We start from the raw sequence: 19,040 nt of genomic DNA, 5'->3' as shown, positions 1-19,040 counted from the left end.
CAGCACAAGCCGATTAGTGACGCAGGTGCCAGCCAATCAATAATCACCGGTACCTGCTGATCGGCTCCATCTTTTCATTGAAGGGAGCTCTGTGATGTAAACACCACAGAGCTCCAATCACTGACCGGCGATCTTGCTGTGGTGTGTTTTTTTTTTTTTTTTTTTTTTTCTTTTTTCCCTCCGAAGTAAGGGGAAAAAAAATCAGCAGGATCGCTTGGTAAAAGCAGCACTTAACACCCACATTACACATAGGCACATATTTACCCATTGGTCACCCCTAGATGTTAACCCCTTCCCAGCCATTGTCAGTACAGTGACATTGTTTAGTATTAGCACAGATCACTGTATTATTGTCACTATTGATGTCAGTGAGAGATTGCCTGCCATACTATCACTTATCACCACCATTACTAGTATAAAAAAAAAAACTATATAAATAAAAAAATCCAGTATCGATACTGGATGCTATAACTTAAACGCAAGTCAAATATTACCGTATAAGTCGACCCGAATATAAGCCGAGGCACCTAATTTTACCACAAAAACAAGGGAAAACGTATTGACTCGAGTATAAGCCTAGGGTGAGAAATGCGCAGCTACTGTAAGTGGAAAAGAGGGTCAACAATGCCCATTTGCAGCCATAGGTCCCCCGACCTTCAAACTCTGTAGTTAAGGGTTCCTAGATGTCCCCTAGCTCCAGCCAAAATGTGGGGTCTCTGGACCCAAAGGGTCCCGAAATGACATTGCTGCAGATGGACACAGTTGACTGACTTTGGGGCCCCGTATCTCGGGGCCACTTGTTGCTAGGAACCCCAAATTTGGTGTGCAAACCCAGTGGAGCACTACAACATATCCAAAGATGGGGTTCCTAGCACCAAGTGGCCCCGAGATACGGGGCCCCAAATTCGGTTCGGAAAATGTCAAGCACTTTTCTGCAGCAGAAAATGACATTTTCCGAACCGACTTTAGGGCCCCGTGTCTCAGGGCAACTTGGTGCTAGGAAACCCAGCTTTGGATATGTTGTAGTGCTAGTTCCATTGGGTTTGCCCCAAATTTGGTCCAGAAAAAGTCATTCTTTGCACCACAAAAGTGCTTGACTCGAGTATAAGCCGAGGAGGGCACTTTCAGCACAAAAAAATGTGCTGAAAAACTCGGCTTATGCTCGAGTATATACGGTATACCCTTATTACGTTTTTTTTAAATATCTTTATTTATAATATTATTGCTATGCCAAGGGGTTAACGAACCCCCAAGTGATTGCATTGAGTAGCTAACAGTTACTCTTAATGTAGACATTGGGGTTCTATTAGACCTAAATGTCTCTCTCGCTTACCCTGCTCTCCAGAACATCTAACCAAACACAAATTGTGCTTTGGTTAGATGTAGTGGTGCGCTGAAATTAATATTCCGGTGCCGAAACTGAAAACGAAAATTCACAATGCACTTGGCCAGAAACCGAAACCTAAATTTTTTTTTTTTTTTTTTTAATTGGCTGGCATTTTTGCATTGAATTCAGAGGGATGCGATTTTTGCATTGAAGTCAGTGGGACACAGCATGCCATTATCGATCCTTGTTTTTTTTTTTTTTTTTTTCTATTGGCAAAATGCTGATAACCCTATTTTTGGACGATATACCAGTGCTTCCCTGGCTGATATCACTCCAGAACCGGAAGTGATTAAATCATTGTCACTTCTGGCTTCATTCAGTGCCGAGGAGATCGGGAAATGGGTGTTACTTGATCTTATCCCGCTTAAGTGCCAGTGGATTAGGGCCTGGTAAGAGCGGGAGAGCCTGGTACCTACAGGGAAAGGGTATGTGACTCCTGCATTGTAAAATTGGTGGCTATATAGCTGCCGGATCACTTCTACCTTACAGCACTTCTACCTTACCTTGCAGTAGCAACCATCTAATGGTTGCTACGGCAGCCTTAAGTTTGTGCCTTATGCCGTGCCACTCATGAGGCCAGTTGAGGTAGATGTCCACACCATCTGCACTGTTCTCGGTGTGCAGTCTGTGGCTGGGCATCTGCAGTGACACAGAGCCTGTTAAAAGTGCAGATTATGCGTCGTTGAGTACAGCACTACTGGTCAATGTACCACAGAGCTCACTGTCTGGTGGAGGTGGTGGAAAAAATGGCCACCTCCACTGCTAAAGCAAAAGAAAAAAAGAATTGCGCTAACTGCTAAGCAAAAAAATAGTGATAAATCAAAAAAAAAGCCGTGAAGGAGGTCCTGCAGCTAAGCGCTATAACCTCAATACGAGGGCACATAGAAAAAGAATAAAAAAAAGACAGTGCAGCGCTGGACCAATTACAAAGTGGATGAATGTGTGGTTAAATACGTGCAAATTATATATAAAATAATATATAAAATATATATATGAATAAATAAAGTGCAGCACTGGACAAATGAATATTAGTGCTATCAAAATAAATTAATAAAATACTAGTGAAATAGTGTAAACAGTGATAAAATCATAAAATACCGACACTTATTACAAATAAATGTTCCCAAAGTGCCAAACCAAAATATATAAAGATCTCTCCTTAGTGGCAGCAGGGGACGCTCAGGAGAACGTGGTGACAGGATAACTCAAAACAGCAAGCACTCCAGCGGGGATAGACCATATTAAAGAGAAGAGGAAACTCCCATAGTGTAGAATGCCAAATTCATTTATTAAAAATAGACAAGTTTTGCATAAAATTGCACAGATAATGTAAAACAGAAAAAATCCAGCCTGGATTTTTTCTGTCACCACGCTCTCCTTAGCGTCCCCTGCTGCCACTAAGGAGAGATCCGGGAAGGAGATCCGAGGACCACCAGCTAGTACCCTGCCGTGATTTCTGTGGTAATCTACTAAGCCTGTATTGACCCCCCTGAGTAAGGGCGGTCGCAGGCTTTCTGGTAAGCCTCCATCATTTTCACTTGGTGATGGGCAGCACTATTAAGTTGGAGTATGGCATTTGGAATTTTTTTTCACTTCTATATAAAATTATTCCTGGACTTGTGGAACGTTTATTTGTAATAAGTAAAAACAGAGAATCTTAAGAGCCACAATGATCCAGTGCCCAAGAAAAATGTATATAGATATTAATACCCAGCAGCAAACGCAGACCACATTTTATAACCGTGCAAATTCGTATAAAGAAAAAAATGTGTTGCGCTGAAGTAGATCACACTAATACGTAAACGACCCAGACGTGAGTGTAAATGTAAATCAAAATTGTATCAGAAAAATATAAAGACTAAAAAACCAGCACGTGATGCATTCACGAAATCGCATAAAAGTGCAATGTGCATATAAATATAAAAAAAGATATAAAAAATTATATACATATGTGACAAATTCATAAAAAAAGTGACAAATTCATCAAAACCACACAAAGTGCGACATGCATATACATTTTCCATAAATCACAAAGTGCATAGGTAGATAAAAAAGTGCCCAGTGAACAACATAAATATTAAATTATCATGTAGATTTCTTATAGAGTACATATAGAAAATCGCCAAAAAAGTGCATATATCAATGTCCAAAAAATGCATATAAAAATGTCCAAGTTAAGTGTCATCCAGCATGCTCATTCAAGTGCTGCAAAAACATGCTCCAGTGTGCCTCGGTGACCCCCCAAAGTGGTTGCGCTCACCTCAGAGCTTGTGACACAGTGACTAGCTGTGTCAAAACACACTGTGGAGCCACCCCCGGGCTCTATACTGCTAGTTTGCTACTGCAGATCTGGCTCTCCTCTCCTATGTCAGTGCTACAACGCAGAAGTACTGCAGATAAGGTAGCAGTGCATCATCATCACAGGATTGCTATCTAGGCCTTTCCAGCTCAGGAGAGAAGAGCATCCGTCCAATCATATCCCCTTGATGAAGACACGTGATCCCTGTGTCGAACACGTGTAGGGGAGGGGCCAGGACGGAGTTAGCAGCACTGAACCTGATCTGGAGAAGCGCATACCATACTACACGCCGACCGGCGTTTTTTTTTTAAGCCTGTATAGAACGGTGCACTTAAGCACCGGGGAAATCTGCATTGATCCAGGCTGGAGATCGGTACCAAACTAGCAGTATAGAGCCCGGGGGTGTCTCCACAGTGTGTTTTGACACAGCTAGCCACTGTGTCACACGCTCTGAGGTGAGCGCAACCACTTTGGGGGTTCATCGAGGCACACTGGAGCATGTTTTTGCAGCACTTCAATTAGCATGCTGGATGACACTTAACTTGGACATTTTTATATGAATTTTTTGGACATTGATATATGCACTTTTTTGGCGATTTTCTATATGTATGCTATAAGAAATCTACATGATAATTTAATATTTATGTTGTTCACTGGGCACTTTTTTATCTACCTATGCACTTTGTGATTTATTGAAAATGTATATGCATGTCGCACTTTGTGTGGTTTTGATGAATTTGTCACATGTTTTTTTACGAATTTGTCACATATATAATTTTTTATATTTTTTTATATTTATATGCACATTGGACTTTTATGCGATTTCGTGAATGCATCACGTACTGGTTTTTTAGTCTTTATATTTTTCTGATACAATTTTGATTTATATTTACACTCACGTCTGGGTAGTTTACTTATTAGTGTGTTCTACTATAGCGCAACGCATTTTTTCTTTATATTTATTTGTAATAAGTGTCAGTATTATGATTTTTTTTATCACTGTTTACACTATTTCACTAGTATTTTATTAATTTATTTTGATAGCACTAATATTCATTTGTCCAGTGCTGCACTTTATTTATTCATATATATATATATATATTTTATATATTATTTATTTTATATATTATTTTATATATAATTTGCACGTATTTAACCACACACCTCCACTGCTGCCAAATAAAGGTTACCCACGGATTATTAGTAGGCATTTATTGAGCATCAGAGCTTGCTGGTGTGAGGGTGGCCAAGCACACTTTTGATGTCTGTACTGCTAGGCTTAGCATACTGTTTGTTTATTGGTGATTTAAGCCCAACTCCAATAATAATAATAATAAAAAAAAAAATTACCCTTGCAGTAGGCTCCCGCACTGCACATGTTAAATGCTTGTTATGTCTAGTGTAGCTGGAATTAGGAAAACTATTTTATTCCTTGCTCTAGCAGGGTCCCTTCAGTGGTGTCACTGGTCTCCCCTGTAAGCCACTTAGAGGAAGCAGAAGGACACACTTCTGTTTCCTCAATGTACAGTACATAGTTAATAGCCCTGTGTTGTACATGATGGTCCTGAAGGAGGGAATGCCCACAGAATAGAGGAGAGTGTCAGAGCGCGGGTGTAAATTAACTAGTAATGCCTGTTCCTGTACCCCTAGACATAACAAGCATTTCAAGCATTTCACACTTGTCGTGCAGATGTGTATTGGGGAGGGCACTGCAAGGGTCGTTTTTCTTCTAATTTGTAGAGTTGGGCTTTAACTCCCTAACCCCCCCCCCCATACTCCTCTTTCCAGCAACACCTTACCGCTACTTCCAGCCAGTGTCTCTGGGAGACAATGACGTAGCTTCTTGCAGCACAATGTGGTTTTAGATACTGGATGCTACTATGTCTATCCAAATAATAAAAAAAAAAAAAAAAAAAAAAAAGTTTTTTTCTGGAGTTGGACTTTAACCACTTCACTCAAATCGCTGTACTTGTACGTCGGTACTTTGACGCTAAATACCGGGGTTATGCCAACAGCTAGCTGCCATAACGCCGGTATTTTCAGGAACGTCGTGCGTTTCTCTTTGAGATAAGAGGACATACCAGCTAGGTCAGCTTGGTCTGGTGATAAAGGGCCAATTTCAGATGAACAATGAGCAGTGGCATTATCGGTAACACCGTTGGCATCTTTATCCTCAACACAAAACTTAACACAAACTTTTCAAATGGAAAAGTAGGGATATAGGAAATGTCCTAGATGTAAAGGGACACCTGCTAACCTAATCCATATGCTATGGAGATGTCCCAAACTCCAATGCTATTGGAATGTGGTGGTATTTACGATTAATAGCGTCTTTGGGACCGGGATCTCTCCAGAACCAGGGGGATGCCTTTTGGGTATCCTGGATGAAGGAGAAACCCTGGGGGGAATATAGGATTTCAATAATTAGGAGCCTATTCCAGGCTCGTAAGCTTATAGCGTAAAAGTGGACATCACCATTTCCACCTACAGTAGCAGAATGGAAAGTACAAATAAAGGAAACCCTACTTAAGGAAAAATATATTTTTCTGCATAGAGGATGCCCAGGGAACTTTGAAAAGATGTGGAGAAGATGGTTGGATATTTTGGATACATAGTTGGAGGGAGGAGTGGGGAGAGGGTAGGGAGAGGAGTGCGGGCGTAAGCGAGGGGTGTTCTTTTTTTGTTATGTGTTGGGGTTGTATACTTCTTCTCGTTTGTGTTGTTTGTATGAGAAAAAAAGAAAATAACAAAGGATTGAAGTGATTTAAAAGAGAGAAAGGGGGGGGGGGAGAGGAAGGAAAAGGGGGGAAAATGTTTTTTTTTCGCCGCGAGATCACTTTTACCGGCGGAGGGAGAGGTGCCCCCTTCCCGCCACGTTCCGGGTGTCTCTGCCGGTGGCGGAAGAGACGATCATGTCCTCTCCCGTGGATGCCAGGCTGCTGACTGAGGGGAAGGTGGTTTGCCCTCGTCTCCATGGCATGGGAGGGTGGATGCGACATCAAACGTCACTTCCGCCCATAGCGCTTAAAGGAGAAATGTATTTATTTTATTTTTTCAATTTTTTTTTTTTTTTTTTTATTGCATTTTAGTGTAAATATGAGATCTGAGGTCTTTTTGACCCCAGATCTCATATTTAAGAGGTCCTGTCATGGCTTTTTTTCTATTACAAGGGATGTTTACAATAAAAGTGACCCAAAAATTTTTTCGGAAAAAACTTGTCAAAATAAAATTTTTTTAAAGCGCCCCGTTGAGCTCGCGCGCAGAAGCGAACGCTTACATGAGTAGCGCCCGCATATGAAAATGGTATTCAAACCACACGTGAGGTATAGCCGCGATCGTTAGAGCAATAATTCTAGCCCTAGACCTCCTCTGTAACTCAAAACTGGTATCCTGTAGAAATTTTTGAACATCGACTATGGAGATTTTTAAGGGTTTAAGTTTGTCGTCATTCCACGAGCGGGCGCAATTTTGAAACGTGACATGTTGGGTATCAATTTACTCTGCGTAACATCTTCTTGACACTACAGAAATGTTGTGGGCAGAACTGACAACATAAAAATGTGTTGTCAGCTTAGAACAGGACATACGCTGCCCATACATGGTTCATTTTTCTCGAATCGTCTTCCAGGGCAGCATCCGAGAGATAGGCTCCTCCTCCCTAAAACAGGAAACACATTAGTCCACCATTATAAATTTCACACTCTTACCTGTGTGCCTCAGTTGTTTGTGTTTCCTCCGGACCCACAGGAGCTGCAAGAACGTTTGTTATTTTATTTTCACCTGTCTCTGTGCTTGTTGCAGGAGACCCCCTGCCAGCATCCCATACAGCCCAAGGGGCTTTGGGAGGGCGAGCAGGCGCAGCACTGGGCAACATTGCTCAAAGCCTGAGATTTCGCCCCTACTGAGGGGTCTGCAATCATCCCCCCAGGCTGCAGGAGGACTCTGTCATCCCCACCCCATGCCGCTGTTTAGGCCTGTGTATGCTTCCGCAAGCACCCCCCTCTGGCTTTCCGCAGAATCTGGAGCCCGCCAGGGGGGATGGATACATGCATAGATGGGCGCCCCGCCGCCGCCGCCGACCGCTGCCGAAAACCTCAGCAGCAGAGGGTCTAGCAGGGAGGGGTTTGCACCTTCTAAATTAGGTCCCTGGTGGCTGCGGCTGTCCCCCCAAATGAATCCGCCGCTCTCCGGGCGGCGCAGCAGCGTCCTCACCGCCACAGGCCGCTACAGGAAGTCGGGGGTGTACCAAGATGGCGCCGAGGAAGTTCCGCTTCCGGGTTGGCGGCCATTTCCCCGTAGTCTATCTACTGCGGTGATAGAGCAGGGATACCTAGGGGCGGGAAGTTTAAAAAAAAAAAAAAGAGAAAGAGAAAGAAAACAGAATACAAATAGCAAATTTGTTCAATGCTACCCTTCACTACCAGCACAGTTACTCTACAATACAGCGGCATGTGCAGGTGTGTCCACCAACCTGCACGGGGTCAGCCGGGGGCGGGGCCGGAGCTTATGCAGGAAGCAGATAAAAAGGCCTCTAAGCAGAGGATCCTGGTGGCTGATCATGTCTGACGCTTCCCCACCCTGCCCTGCAGATCCTGCAAATCAGGACAGCTCCAAGGTAAGCCAGAATATTCTTGAATTATCTCTGTCTTAACCTCTTTACTGCCTATCTACAGGCAGTTCCTTTGACCACCTAAACTCACGGGGTTTTTTTTTTGTTCTCTATGCTCGCTTGCAGGCAAAGACCCCTGAGGAAAGGAAGGCTAAAGGCAAAACATGTGCCTCATGCAGCCACAGGCTTTCCCCAGATTGGAAAAAGCCCCTGTGTCAGAAATGCTTAGACAAAATGGTGGCAAAAGAATCACAGGGATTTTTGAAAGACCTGCTCAATTCTTTTAAGAAAGAAATTCAGAGCACCATGGCACCACTACGCTCAGCTATAGAGAAATTAGAAACGCCAGCAAGTGTCGCTCAGGCCAGTATCCCATCTACCAGCGGAACACACATTCCAAGGGAGAACAAGGTACAGGCAGAACAAGAGGTGGATTCAGATGAATCTGAACAATCTGAATCAGAAGACGGTATCTGTTCAGACTCAGAGGAGGAAGATGACACGACAGACTGCAACCTGTTTCCTTCTGAGGACACAGACAGTCTTCTCAAAGCCATCACTGACACTCTAGGCATTAAAGAACAGAAAACCGCAGAACTCACTATGCATGACAGAATGTACAAAGGGCTCCAGCCCAAGAAGCCAAGAACGTTCCCGGTACACCAAACACTTAAAGATATAGTCAAAAAGGAATGGGAAGACCCAGAGAAAAAGCTTTTCATCCCCGCCACAATCAAACGCAGATACCCGTTTGCGGAAGCAGACACCAAAACCTGGGCTAAATGCCCCAAGGTGGATGCCTCTCTGGCAAAAATCACGAACAAATCGGACTTGGCTTTTGATGACGCAGGTACCCTCAGCGACCCCATGGACAAGAAAATAGAAGCTCTCCTGAAAAGGGCATGGAAAGCAGGGGCGGCAAACCTAAATCCGGCTATTGCTTCCACCTGCACAGCCCGAACCTTGCTAATCTGGCTAACCCAGCTGCAAGATCTATTGGAGAACGACACACCCAGGGAGGAACTAATTAAAACCATCCCCACACTAACTAGAGCGGCAGCTTTCTTGGCAGATGCTTCAGCAGAAACTGTCAGAATATCCTCTAGGACCACGGCACTACTAAACTCGGCCCGCAGAGCCCTGTGGTTAAAATCCTGGGGGGGGGATGCACCTTCCAAGAACCGTTTATGTGGCATACCATTCACTGGAGACCTACTGTTTGGTCCCGAACTAGAAACAGTCCTGGATAGGACTGCAGCAAAAAATAAGGGGTTCCCTCAAACCAAGAAGAGACAAGGGAAGGCGCCCTTTCGGCATTTCAAGAAATTCAATAAGCCAGGGGCAAAAAAGCACTGGGGTCAACAAAACAAGAAAGGCAAAGGTGAATTCATCCTCAAGCCTAATACCCAAAAGAACAAAAAACAATGACTGCCTTCAGGTGGGGGGCAGATTGGCGGCTTTCTCCCACCAATGGGAGGAGATAACAGAAAACAAATTCATACTGCGCACCATAGCGGATGGTTACGCAATAGAATTCTCCAACCGCCCCCCAACCAAATACTTAGCGACCATGCTACCCAAGGACAGCAATCAAGCAAAGGTGTTTCTAGAATCCCTACAGAAACTATTAGATCAGAAGGTGATTTGTCACGTTCCCCAAGAGGAGGAACAAAAGGGCTTCTACTCACACATCTTCGCAAAAAGAAAACCATCAGGCAAACTAAGGCTGATACTAAACCTCAAACCACTCAACCGAGGAATAAGATACAAGAGATTCAGAATGGAATCTATCTATTCAATCAGGAACATCCTACCGCAGGAGACATTCATGGCAACACTAGACTTACAGGATGCCTACCTACATGTCCCCATAAGGAAGGATCACCAAAAGTTTCTAAGGTTCGCAATCCAGGGGCCAGCAGCTACGCTGCACCTACAGTACACAGCTCTCCCCTTCGGAATCTCCTCAGCTCCAAGAATATTCTCAAAAATAATGGCGGAAGCGCTAAAAGGTCTAAGACAGGAGGGTATTGGAATAATACCATACTTAGACGACCTCCTGTTCTTTGCGGACTCAGCAGCAATCCTAGAAAACAACCTGCGCAAGAGTATGATCTATCTGCAAAACCTGGGTTGGTTAATAAACGCAGAGAAATCGCAAATGATCCCAAGCCAGAGAGTAGTGTATCTGGGATACGTGCTGGACTCCAGACTGTCAAAAATTTTCCTAACAAAGGAAAAAGACGTAAAAATGACACCAGCAATTACGTCCCTGCTAAGGAACCATTCCACAACGATCAGGCACGGAATGTCCGTACTAGGACTGATGACGTCTTCCATTCCAGCCATCACCTGGGCACAAATTCACATGCGACCCTTACAGAACTACATTCTGTCCTAATGGGATGGCAGGCAAGCATCCCTAGAAAAATCCATTCCCGTCCCCGCCACAGTCAAACAAACACTCTACTGGTGGCTCAACCCACTTCGGGTCATCGAGGGGCGCAGATGGGCTCAAGTCAATCCAGTCAGCATCACCACCGATGCAAGCGCCCTAGGATGGGGAGCCCACATGGAAGGGCGGTTCTCGCAAGGGAAATGGACACCCAAATGGGCACAAGCCTCCTCAAACTTGAGAGAGCTGAAAGCTGTGGGGGAAGCGCTAAAAACCTTCAAGCCAGCATTACAGGGGAAGGATGTAAAGATACAATCAGACAACGCAACGACAGTCGCATACCTAAACAGACAAGGGGGCACAAAATCCCAAAAACTGATGAGACTGACACAATCTATCCTACTGTGGACAGAAGTGAACATAAGATCGATATCCGGTATTCATCTAAAAGGAACAGACAATACAGTGGCAGATTTCCTGAGCCGGAAAACGATAAAACACACGGAATGGTCGCTAAACCAAACAACCTTCACTCAAATCACCCAGAAGTGGGGAATACCCGAAGTAGACCTATTTGCTTCCAGGGCGAACGCAAAATCTCCGATATTTTTCTCCCTGGACCCTACAGATGGCAACAGCGGGGTGGATGCTTTCAACCAAAACTGGAAATGGCATCTGTGCTATGCATTCCCTCCAACTGCCATAATCCCAAAAGTAATCCAAAAAATCAAGGCAGAGAAAACAACAGTAATACTAATAGCACCACACTGGCCCCAGAGAGCATGGTTCAGTCATTTAAAAAATCTCAGCATACAACCTCAGCTGACACTGATGGACCGCCCGGATCTACTGTCACAAGGCCCAGTCAACCATCCGAACCACAAAATCTTGAAGCTCTCGGCTTGGTTACTGAGAGGGTAAAACTCCAGAACAAAGGCCTGTCAGACAGAGTAATCAACACCATCTTAAACAGCAGAAAGCCGGTAACGAGAGCCATCTATGAGAAAATAAGGAAAAAATCTGTTTCTTGGTACGAAGACAGACCAATCTCCAACGGTGGGATAATTCCAATAGTTTTGGACTTCCTACAAGATGGTGCAGACAAAAACATATCACCAAGTACCCTGAAAGTACAAGTTGCAGCACTTTCCTCGGTCATGGATACTAGACTAGCGGAAGACCCGCTGATAAGACGATTCCTCATAGCTCTTAAAAGATCCAAACCAGCCAAATTGTACAAAACTCCCACCTGGGACATGGGCACAGTACTTAAGGGCTTTCTTTCCCCTCCGTTTGAACCTATCGAGGACAGCTCAGACAAAAACCTCACGTTAAAAACTGCGCTCCTTCTGGCCTTAGTATCCGCCAGAAGAGTGAGTGAGATCCAAGCTCTATCTTCAATAGAACCATACTGTCTAATACATCTGGACAAGATAATTCTCTCTCCAGATCCGGCCTTTCTACCCAAGGTCTCTTCTACATTTCACAGAACCCAAAACATCGTCCTACCCTCACTTCCAACAACCATGGATAGTAGGAAAAGAAACATTTACAGCAAACTTGATGTAAGGAACACGCTCATAGCGTATCTCGAAAGAACAAAAGAATGGCGTAGAACGACCTCCCTCTTCATCCTCTATGCAGGAATCAACAGAGGGAAACAAGCTTCAAAAAGCACCATCAGCAGATGGATAAGGATGGCCATACAGATTACCTATAAGGCACAGAATCTCACTCCACCTAGTGAAATCAGAGCGCACTCAACTAGAGCCTGGGCAACCTCGGCCGCAGAGAAAGCAGGGGCAACTCCGGAGCAGATCTGCAGGGCAGCGACATGGTCGAGCTTCAGTACTTTCGCTAAGCACTACCGCATAGACCAGCTGTCTGACCCAGACCAAGCATTTGGTCGTAAAGTGCTCCAGTCTCTAACCCCACCCTAGTAAGTATTGCTTGATATATCCTCTCGGATGCTGCCCTGGAAGACGATTCGAGAAAACAGAGTTAGGTACCTGGTAACTCTTTTTCTAAGAAGTCTTCCAGGGCAGCACTAGTTCCCACCCTTGAAACAACAAAAACCAGGTACAGAGGGGGAGCTTGCAGCTTACAGGGAATTCCTTCGGTGCTTTAACATAACTGAGGCACACAGGTAAGAGTGTGAAATTTATAATGGTGGACTAATGTGTTTCCTGTTTTAGGGAGGAGGAGCCTATCTCTCGGATGCTGCCCTGGAAGACTTCTTAGAAAAAGAGTTACCAGGTACCTAACTCTGTTTTTTCTTTATTCAGCCAGTGGGCTGAAAAACTGAACTGATTGCCTTATCCACAGATTCAATGTGCAAGCAGGAATCCTCACTGCGTGTTATTGTATTCTGACAGCTGGGAGACTTCCCCGCCTCTCTGCCAGAATATACAGATCAGCAGCCTATTTCTACCAGTTCTGTTTTTGAGAAGTCGATTTATAGATCAACTTCTCATAGACAGGAATGGCAATACATGGATCGAAATTCGATCCACAGAACATCTTGAAAAATAGGATTTTTATAACTGCTTACCTGTAAAATTCTTTTCTTGGAGTACATCACGGGACACAGCCATAGTAGTTACTATGTGGGTTATAGGCCACCTTCAGGTGATGGACACTGGCACACCCTAAGACAGGAAGTTCACTCCCTATATAACCCCTCCCACTACTGTGAGTACCTCCGTTTTGTAGCAAAGCAATATACGTGTATTAGAAGAGGGGAGGGACCTCTGTGTCCCATGATGTACTCCAAGAAAAGGATTTTACAGGTAAGCTGTTATAAAAATCCTTTTTTCTTTATCGTACATCACGGGATACAGAGCCATAGTAGTTACTATGTGGAATGTCCCAGAGCAATGCCAACTGAGGGGAGGGAGACACAACAAAAGTGGGGCAACCCTGCAGCACACTACACCTAAGGGCAATATCCTCATGCCTTTTTACATCCATCTGATAGAATCTGGTAAATGTATGGACTGAAGACCAAGTTGCGGCCTTACAGATTTGAGCCATGGAAGCTTGGTGATGCACTGCCCACGAAGCACTAACAGCCCTAGTGGAGTGCGCTTTGATTTGAGAGGGTGGAATTTTGCTCTTCAAACCATAAGCTTGGACAATTACTTGCCGAATCCATTTCGAAATAGTAGATTTTAGATGCTGCCTGTCCCCTTTTAGGACCTTCAGGCAACACAAACAAAATATCCATTTTTCAAATCTGAGCAAGTAGACTTTGACTGCTCTCACCACATCTAGAGAATGTAGTGACTTCTCTTTTGTAGAACAGGGTTCTGGAAAAAATGAAGGTAGAACAATATCCTGGTTTAAAGGAAAACCTGAGACTACCTTCGGTAGAAAGTTAGGATGAGGACACAATACCACCTTATCCTTGTGAATAATGAAATATGGCTCTTTACAAGAAAGAGCAGCCAACTCTGATACCGTTCTTACAGAAGATATGGCTACCAGAAAAATTAGTTTCCTTGTCAAAAGGACCAAGGGAATATGGCGTATCTGCTCAAAGGGCTGTTTCTGCAATGCCGACAGAACTGAATTCAAGTCCCATGGGTTCAGGGGCGACCTAACCGGAGGATTAAGCCGCAATACCCCCTGAATAAAGCTACGAACCAGAGATTGCGAAGCAAGTGGTCGTTGAAATACCGACAAGGCCGAGACCTGGCCTTTGATAGTACTCAAGGCCAGCTTCATTTCTAACCCCATCTGCAGAAAGTCAAGGATTCTACCTATGACATACTTCCTGGGGTGCCAACACCTGGATTCACACTAGGAGACATATGCCTTCCAGACTCTATAATATATGATTCTGGAGGCCGGCTTCCTTGCATTAATCAAGGTAGATACCACTGAACCTGATAGCCCACGCTTCTTCAGAATGTGGGTCTCAATAGCCAAACCGTTAAATTTAGCGTTTTGTAAGGTAGGATGGAGTACCGGACCTTGCAAGAGAAGGTCTGGACGTGCTGGTAGGGTCCATGGGTCCCCTACCACCATACTTATGATCTCTGCATACCAGGATCTTCTGGGCCACAAGAATCGCCAACTTCCCTTCCTGCTTGATCCTGCGAAGAAGTCGTGAAAGCAGCATAATAGGAGGGAATGCATAAATCCGTGAGAACTAATTCCACAGAAACACCAAGATATCTGGGTGAAGGGACCATTCTCCTGGGAACAACTGCTGGCGACTGAAGTAGTCCGCCTGCCAATTTTTCTATTCCTGGAATGAAGACTGCCGATAGGCAAGGTACATTGTTTTTCTGCCTAGGTTAGGATATGATTCGCCTCTCTCCGGGCCACTGCTGTGGCATTGTTGGATTGGATCCTGACAGGACAATTCTGTAACCTGAACGTCCAGGCCCTCCGGGCCAAGCGTGCTGCCCGAATCTCTAGAATGTTGATGGTTAAGGTTATTTCTAAACTGGACCATTACAGGACTGCTCCCCAACCTGAAAGGCTGGCATCTGTTGTTACCACCTCCCAATTAACTGGTAGGAAGGATTTTCCCTTCTGTAGATTCTTCGTTATCAACCACCAACTGAGGCTCCGGCGCACCCTTGGAGACAGACACATTGGGAAATCTAGAGCTTAGACCTTCTTGTTCCAAGCTGATAGGATACTGTTTTGCAGCAGCCTCGACTGAAACTGAGTATAAGGAATAGCCACGAATGAAGCAACCATCTTTCCCAACAACCTCATGCCAAGTCGAATAGGACTCTTCTTTGCCTTTAACCACCTGAATCAGTTCCTTTATGGCACTGATCTTTGCGTGGGGCAAGAATATCCTTTTCTGGGCTGTAGCTATGATCAGACCCAAGTATTCTAATCTCCCTGATGGTTTTAAGGAGGATTTCTCTAGGTTGAGAACCCAACCTAGGTATTCCAGGTAGTTGACTGTGGTGATCATACTTTGGTCTAAGCGGGCTACCAACTAGTCTATCAAGAGCAGATTGTCTAGGTAAGCTATAATCGTTATACCTTGGGCCCTTAATCTGGCCAGAGGAGGGGCCAGGACCTTTGTAAACACTCGAGGTGCAGTTGCTAGACTGAAAGGCAGAGCTATAAACTGAAAATTTAGATTTTCTACCTTGAAGCTTAGATATTTCTTGTGAGTGGGAAAAATAGGCACATGGAGGTATGCATCCTTAATGTCGATTGACGCTATAAGTTCTCCACCTTGTAGAATGGAGACTTCTGATCAGATTGACTCCATGCGAAAAGAGCGGATATTCAGAAACCAGTTTAGATCTTTGAGGTCTAGAATGGGTCTGATATCTCCATTTGGTTTTGGTACCGTGAAAAAGGTTTGAATAAAACCCCAATCCCTGCTCTTCCATGGGACCACTGAGATCACCTTTTGAGACAAAAGATGGTCTAATGCTTTAAAGAGAGACTTCTTTTTTTCTGAATCCCTGGGAAAGTTTGATCTGAGAAAACGATGAGACGGGAACTTTCAGAACTCCAGTTTGTACCCTAGTGTTATTGAGCAAGTCACCCATCTGTCTCAACACTCTTCCTGCCAGACCCTTAAGAACTGCAGAAGTCTTTCCACCCACTCGATTGAGTGGGGGCGCCACTTCATAAGGAGGCTTTAGTATTTTGTCTTGTAGGTGTCATCCCCCAGGGCTTCTTTTGTCCCTGGGGTTGACCCTGAGGTTTACCTCTTGAACTTGACGGTGGAGACCGTCGTGACTACCTGGAGGCAGATGCCCCTGGCACTGAAGAAGCAGCTTGTTTAAATGAAATACATTTACTCCCCTTCCTAACTGGCAAAAAGTTACTTTTTCCACTAGAAATGTTTTTGGATGTACAGTTGGGTCCATAAATATTGGGACATCGACACATTTCTAGTCTTTTTGGCTCTATACACCACCACAATGGATTTGAAATGAAACAAACAAGATGCGCTTTAACTGCAGACTTTTCAGCTTTAATTTGAGGGTATTTACATCCAATTCAGGTGAACGATGTAGGAATTACAATTTTGTATATGTGCCTCCCACTTTTTAAGGGACCAAAAGTAATGGGACAATTGGCTGCTCATCTGTTCCATGGCCAGGTGTGTGTTCCCTCATTATCCCATTTACAAGGAGCAGATAAAAGGTCCAGAGTTAATTTCACGTGTGCTATTTGCATTTGGAATCTGTTGCTGTCAACTCTCAATGAGATCCAAAGAGCTGTCACTATTAGTGAAGCAAGCCATCATTAGACTGAAAAAACAAAACTAACCCATCAGAGAGATGGCAAAAACTTTAGGTGTGGCCAAATCAACTGTTTGGAACATCCTTAGAACGCATCGGTGAGCTCAGCAACACCAAAAGACCCGGAAGACCACGGAAAACAACTGTGGTGGATGACCGAAGAATAATTTCCCTGGTGAAGAAAACACCCTTCACTACAGTTGGCCAGGTCAAGAACACTCTCCAGGAGGTAGGTGTATGTGTGTCAAAGTCAACAATCAAGAGTAGACTTCACCAGAGTGAATACAGAGGGTTCACCACAAGATGTAAACCATTGGTGAGCCTCAAAAACAGGAAAGCCAGATTAGTTTGCCAAACAACATCTAAAAAAGCCTTCACAGTTCTGGGACAACAACCTATGGACATATGAGACCAAGATCAACTTGTACCAGAGGGATGGGAAGAGAAGAGTATGGAGAAGGAAAGGAACTGCTCATGATCCAAAGCATACCACCTCATCAGTGAAGCATGGTGGTGGTAGTGTTATGGCGTGGGCATGTATGGCTGCCAATGGAATTGGTTCTCTTGTATTTATTGATGATGTGACTGCTGACAAAAGCAGCAGGATGAATTCTTTAGTGTTTCGGGCAATATTATCTGCTCATATTTAGAAAAATGCTTCAGAACTCATTGGACGGTGCTTCACAGTGCAGATGGACAATGACCCGAAGCATACTGCGAAAGCAACGAAAGAGTTTTTTTAAGGGAAAGAAGTGGAATGTTATGCAATGGCCAAGTCAATCACCTGTCCTGAATCCGATTGAGCATGCATTTCACTTGCTGAAGACAAAACTGAAGGGAAAATGCCCCAAGAAGAAGCAGGAGCTGAAGACAGTTGCAGTAGAGGCCTGGCAGAGCATCACCAGGGATAAAACCCAGCGTCTGGTGATGTCTATGCGTTCCAGACTTCAGGCTGTAATTGAAGGCAAAGGATTTGCAACCAAGTATTAAAAAGTGAAAGTTTGATGGATAATTGTTAATCTGTCCCATTACTTTTGGTCCCTTAAAAAGTGGGAGGCACATATACAAACACTTGTAATTCCTACACCGTTCACCTGATTTGGATTTAAATACCCTCAAATTAAAGCTGAAAGTCTGCAGTTAAAGCACATCTTGTTTGTTTCATTTCAAATCCATTGTGGTGGTGTATAGAGCCAAAAAGATTAGAATTGTCAATGTCCCAATATTTATGGGCCTGACTGTATTTATCCAAATCATCCCCGAATAGCCGTTCACCGTGAAAAGAAAAACTAGCTAGGAGCTTTTTACATGGCGCTTCGGCTGACCAATTTTTCAACCATAAGATTCTACGCATATGCACCAGCCTAAGCGTAAGGTGTGAGGCCTGGAGAATAAAATCTCTCATAGCGTCTATTGCAAAACATAGGGCACCTGGTAGCTCGGCTAAATCCTGGGACTGTTGATCGAATAACCTTGAGCACCTGTTTATACTGGTTTCTCAAGGATTGACTTACACCAATTGCTGCCAGCGCAGGCTGAATCACTCAACCTGCCAGAGAAAAAGTGCTTTTTAATAGGAATTCGAACGTCTTATCCGTTGGATCCCTAAGCATTTGAGCATTGTGTACCGGACAAGTCAAACTTTTATTCACAGAGGATATAGCAGCGTCAATTGCTGGTATTTCCCATTTCTTAGTGTATTTTTCCTCCCATAGGATAAAGTGTTGAAAACTTTTTAGGAGGAAAAAATGCTTATCTGGGTGATCCCATTCAGAATACATAAGCTTTTCCAGCAATGAATGGATAGGAAAGGCGTGCACAGCTTGAGGAGGCTTTAGCGAACCCAAACAAGAAGTGGGTTTATCAACCGACTCAGTTAAGGGTAGCATAAATGTGGAACGGACCAACTCAGTAAGAGATTGCACCATCAATCTTTCAGATTGTGAACCTGATCCTTCTGCATTTGACTCCTCAGAAGATGAGTCATCAGCCTCTTCATGGTCCCCTGAGAGAAAATCGTTTTCTCCTGCTCCCAGTTCCTCAGATTGGGGGTCCTGGGTAATGGACCTATTGCGTTTTGTCCTACACTGGGATACAATTAAAGCCGCTAACTTTTC

At 44.1% G+C, this 19,040-nt stretch overlaps 1 protein-coding gene across 8 annotated transcripts in view; it reads left to right on the top strand.

Moving 5' to 3' along the window:
- Window positions 1-19,040, top strand: part of PCM1 (pericentriolar material 1) — a 225,895-nt gene that overhangs the window by 826 nt on the left and 206,029 nt on the right. The gene's annotated exons all lie outside the window — the stretch shown is intronic.

The sequence above is a fragment of the Aquarana catesbeiana genome, linkage group LG01 (genome assembly GCF_042186555.1).
Source record: "Aquarana catesbeiana isolate 2022-GZ linkage group LG01, ASM4218655v1, whole genome shotgun sequence".
Lineage (NCBI taxonomy): Eukaryota > Metazoa > Chordata > Amphibia > Anura > Ranidae > Aquarana > Aquarana catesbeiana.
The sequence above is the reverse complement of the archived record's forward strand: the minus strand, read 5'-3'. Positions and strand labels throughout refer to the sequence as shown.